The following is a 5813-nucleotide window of genomic DNA, read 5'->3' as shown; positions in this document are numbered from 1 at the left end:
GAATGGCGGGAAGATGGGGTGTTGTTGGGAATGATTTAGAATAATCTACGTTTCAAACCATTTTTGAATGAGCCTGGAAAGTTCCAGAAAAAAAACAAGGTATTTCAGGAGGTTAGACATGTAATCGGTCTCTCTGATGGATTTGATGTAAGTAGTATACTAAAAAGTTATTTTTAAAGTGTTTATTTTATGGGTTGGTGAAGAATGGGTTTTGTTTGTTTAAATTGAAACTCCCTCTCTGATGATGATCAGCTCATTAAAGCATATACATGTGAAAAGTACTAGATCTGTATATTGGCTCTTTTATGATGGACTGTTTGTAAGGCAAATAATACAAGTTTGCTGACCATCTGATGAAGAAATATGTATAATGGTCAACCTCAAGAGGGCATTGTTTGATTGCCAGTGAAACGTATTCATGAGTACAAAGAGGCCAGCATGCTTAATTGCCTTAACATTATTACATTATACAATGTTAGGTTGGAAAGTTGCATTGGCTCCTTTTTAAAAATCTTTTTCTTTTTTTCCTCCCTTTGTCTAGGATCGAAGAAAAATCCTGAATAAACCATTTTTGCCCACGGGGACCGTTTTGATTGGAGGAAAAGCAGCTCCTGGTTACTACACTGCCAAAAAGATCATCAAACTGATATCATCCGTTGGAGAAGGTTTTAAAATAATTTGAGAATCATTACTCACTCGCTCTCTTCTCTCTCTCTCTCTCAAGTTGTGAACAATGATCCAGTTATTGGTGACAGATTGAAGTCCATTTTTCTTGTGAAAAACTATCGCGTCTCATATGCTGAGAAAGGTTAGTAGAACTTATTTTTTCATTCTTGAGACCTATACTATTTTTTTTTTACACAGTTATTACAGCTTCTGACCTCTCTGAAACAAATCTCTACAGCTGGAACAGAAGCCTTCTGGTACTGTAACATAAATTACTATGTAAGAATAGAACAGTTTGTAGCCTTTTTAACCTCTTCTCCCTTTGCCTCTCTCCCCTCAGGCCAAACGGGTGCATGACTATTGGCACATTGGATGGTGCTACTGTTGAAATGAGAGAGGAAATGGGACCAAAACATCTTTATTTTTGGCATGACTGTGGACGAAGTACATCAATCAAATCATCAGGGTACATACTGATTTCTACCAGTATATTACTGATATATTACTAATGGACATATTATGTATGTTAATATATGATCTTGTTTCAGATATACACCCCGAAAGAGAAATCTATGAAGCTAATGCTGAACTGAAACAAGCTCTTGATCAGATATATTCTGGCATTTTTCTCCATCAGAACCCAACTATGTTTCCATGATTTAGTAAATAATCTCTTGTCACATGATACGTAAGTTAACAACAATATAATAATATATTATATTAAGGGTTTATCTAATTTATTAAGGTATTGTTTACTAGCAGACTATCAATCTTATGGTTTGAATGTCAACAGAAAGTGGCGGAAGCATTGAGGTAAACTATGTCTGATCAAATTTTAACTTGGTTTGTTCAATATCATGTATTATATTAAGTATATAGCATTTCTTTATGTGGAACAGTAATGTTTCAGAGAAGGATCCTGTCGTTAATTTATCAAGATATTCCCACAGATGGATTTCCGGTACTGGTTAAGAACTACTTCACTTTATATATCTTTTAGAATCGTTCCAAAATGGTTAACTAAATCTGTGTATTAAAACACATGCCATTGAGGTAAAGTTTCCAGCGACCGAACAATCAAAGACTATTTGTAATGATATTTGGAAGGGCTGTAACCAGTTTCATATCCCAAAAGTCTAAAGATGAATAAATGTGACAGGCAATATGACGGCCTGTTATTAAGAGTTATTAACCGTATTAAATTAGCAATGATCATTAGGGTTATTATAGGAGTCTTTTATAAGATTATTTTGGTTGTCATTTTGAATGACTGATACAGACCACGTGGCTGTAGTATACGGACTTACCTCACATTGTATTAATGTAGGCTAGAAGTGCTGTATACTTCACTGGACAGAGATGGACATTCATGCAGTTTTCCTTTTTTCATTCTTCCAACATTGTATCGATCTGGAATTGCTGGTACAATACAATGGATTAGAACTGCTCAGGTGCACACAAGACGGCTGTCTCCACAAGAAAACCCTTACCTTTTAGTAAAGACTTTCTTTCCAAGTTAACAGTGACCTTAATAGGTAATGTTAGAAATACACAGAGAGTTAAATACATATAGAATATCTCATTATGTAGATCAATGGACATATCAAACTATTATTGGCTTTGGTGGTGCATTTACAGATTCTTCATCTTATAGTACTTTCCAAGCTAAACTCCACCATCCCCCCCCCCCCCCAATCAACTATTATTAGACATGTATTCTCTGATAGAGGTTACGGCTATAATATGGCACGCCTCCACAATTGGGTCAGTGATTTTTCAGTTCACGTCACGCATACAGTATGATGACACAGCAGTTGACACAAAATTTATCTCATTTTTCAATTGATCATGATAAATACAGATTATACATTTATACAAGAAGCTATGGCTACACTCAAAAATGGGAGTAATGACTCTTTAAATATTGTTGCTTCACCTTGGAGTCCTACTGCCTGGATGAAAAGTTAATGATGCATATTGTCCTTTTATACTGTGTGGACTGCACATCTGAAGATGAGTACCAGCAAACATGGGCAGACTATTTCTCAAAAATTCATATCAGCCCCCCCCCCCCCCATATCAAGACATAGGCATTTCAATTTGGGGAGTTACTGTATCAAAATGAGCCAGGGACTTGTCCTTTAGTTTATGAGGGAATGCATTTTACTGCAGAAACAGAACGTGATTATAATTAGAGACTATTTAGGTCCAACGTTGAAGAGAGATCATCTGACATCAAATTGTTGATGTATGATCATAATAAAGATCATATAGTGAAGGGGTCTAATACTGTATACTCAGACAAAGTAACTTCTCAATTGGTGTGGGGTACTGCAGTACACTGGTATAGCGGAGATGACTTTGATAATCTTGAATCAGCTCATACCTATATCCTGAGTAACACCAAATCCTAGTACAGAAGCTACAGTGGCCTCGAGAAAAGATCCTGAAAAACCCAACTTGGTCTTATGGAGAAGCATATGCTCATGATTATTATGGTGATATGAATAATTGGGTCTGGGTTTTTATTGATTGGAACCTCTTTATTGGATCATATGGGGGGTCATAATCAGGCTGGACCGGGTGAATGTGAGGATTTGATTAATGTGGAAGTGATGCTATGATACTGGCTGATTGAGGACAAACAGGTTCTTTATCCTCAAATATTCTATTACTACGTAGGTCATATTAGGTGAGTTTAATTAAATAATTATTAATTGTTCCTATTTAATTGATTCAAAAAATTAAGAAATTACCATAGCAACAATTTTAATTTCCATGTGTAATTGGCAAGTTTTAAAACTGACTATAATTATATATATATATATATATATATATATAATATATATATAATAATAATATTATACAGTGTACATGTGTATTATAATATATTATCATAGCATATATTTGTTTCATGTAAATTTGTATACATATATATTATGATTACTTTTTCTGTAGTAAATATACTCCTCGTGGTTCACTGAGAATTTATAAACAGGCTTTTGGGAATAGTTTGGAATGTACAGCATTTTTAACACCAGACAAGCATGTTGTCGTGGTTGTAATGAACACTAGTACCAACCAATCACATTTAAACTGATTGATACTGTCAATGGCAGAAAATATACAAGCTGTGAAATAACTGCCTTGGCTCACAGCATACAAACTTTTATTTATTCTTAAGTTGCCATATTTCTATCAATTGTTTTGTAATAATATTCATGATTATTATACTTATTAATAATTATTATTAAACAAGTCGTCATTATTTCGTAACCTTGGCAACTGATCAACAAGATGGCAGATAGTAAGAAGACTGTGTGTTTAAAATTCAAATTTTTTGTTAAAGAAGTTGAAAAAAACTATAGAAAAACGGATATTTTGAATACAACTCGAGATATTAGTAATCCTTTAATTGTAGGTGTTGCGACTGCTTGACTTTCAACCATTCTTATATACCCAGAATTAATTTCAAATGATAGGTAGGTCAAAAAAGGGAATATGCAAACATGAAATCTCTTATATAGGAGGGGACACTCTAAGATAATTATACCCTATGTAATGGGGACGCTTAATCTAGTCCTATATTAAAATATGTATAGTTAAGTTGGTTGGGTATCATATTAATTATTAATAATCAACTTGTCTAATATCTGGCATTGTCACCCAGACTACCTCAATTACATAAGAAGGACATTACATTAGGTACTCAGTAATATAAAATTCAACTACAGATTTTATTTTTATTCCAGCTGCAGTTTACTGTACAATTATCCTCGTGGAAAATCGTGCAAATTTCTAATGACTAAAGATCAATTTCATCAAATTGTTAAAGGAACACATCTTAACAATCTATTCAAGTATGTCTAGCAAACAGATCACATGACTCACTTCATGTACAAGCACATGGTGTATTGAATGAAACTAAAACATGGTGTCTAAATGTTGAGTCAGTCAAAACTGTTGATAATGACATACCTTATTTGGTTGTTTTGATAAGACATACTTGGTACCAGTTTTTGGAAATAAATGATGCCACACCCACACTCGAGGTCATATTATACTTAGGATCAGAGTGAACCTGAGTATTGTTAATACATCTTCAGTAATAAATGCTGCTACTGAAATCTACTCCTGGACACGTTACTGAGTGTGTCACTGAAAGAGAGGAATTTTTTTTGATGTGTTTTGTTGACTGAATCTACTGCACGAAAAATTGGCCAATTAACATCTCATGACAAAAGTTTTGAAAAAAGGGTATGTATGAATGGACAAATGAATGAAGAGAATGGATACATACACTTAATTAAATGGACAGATAAAAATAGACAAGAAGCTATAAATGGACAAATATAATGATTTGAGAACATGGTAGAACAATCATAAAAGTCAACAAAGAATTACCTTATTTTTTAACTACAGATGCTGATCAATCATCAAATACTGGGATCTCTCTAGCAGACTACCTTCCCCAATGTCTGGTTTCCACCTCCATTGCATTTTACTAAACACACAGTATAAAGTACTACATCATTAAAATCTCTCTGCAAACAAGAAGATGGAGAGAGAGAATCACAGCAAGATCATAAAGTCAGAACACATCAGTACATTGAGAGTGCAGTGTTTAAATCAAAACAAATTAATAGTTGGCCTTGGAAAGGGTTTCAGCCAAACTTGTGTCCACAAACTGGTCAGTTTTGTGAAACAAGCTTGCCATCTAAAAGCTTGCCTACACCTGTCCTGCTACCCTTGGCCAATCCAGTACAACACTGAATGACTTTCCAGTATTATCTGCTTTATTCAATGAAGTAATAGCATTACAAATGTATTTATTCCAGGAGCTAAACAAACTCAAGTTGAAGTCTGTCATCAAGGAATTCAGACTGAGTGTGAGGAGATTAAAGAGAAGGTAGTTGAAGTGCAGCGACAACATGTTTTCTAAAGATTCCCCTACAAAGTTCATTCGTTCTTGTTGTCATCGACATCATAGTATAAATGATAGGATTGTACCTAATGATCAATCATTAGTGTATTCTCCTGACATTAAACAAAATTAAAGATTCCAATGAGCAAATAAGGAAGACTAGAGTCAAAACAAAGAAGAAAGAAAACTTCAGTTTAAGTGTGAAAGAGATGTCCTTAAAAAT

At 34.1% G+C, this 5813-nt stretch overlaps 1 pseudogene; it reads left to right on the top strand.

Moving 5' to 3' along the window:
• Window positions 1-406: 406 nt before the first annotated feature.
• On the top strand, window positions 407-5575 carry LOC121390902 (annotated as a pseudogene).
• Window positions 5576-5813: the final 238 nt, after the last annotated feature.

The sequence above is a fragment of the Gigantopelta aegis genome, unplaced genomic scaffold (genome assembly GCF_016097555.1).
Source record: "Gigantopelta aegis isolate Gae_Host unplaced genomic scaffold, Gae_host_genome ctg10572_pilon_pilon, whole genome shotgun sequence".
Classification (NCBI taxonomy): domain Eukaryota; kingdom Metazoa; phylum Mollusca; class Gastropoda; order Neomphalida; family Peltospiridae; genus Gigantopelta; species Gigantopelta aegis.
The sequence above is the reverse complement of the archived record's forward strand: the minus strand, read 5'-3'. Positions and strand labels throughout refer to the sequence as shown.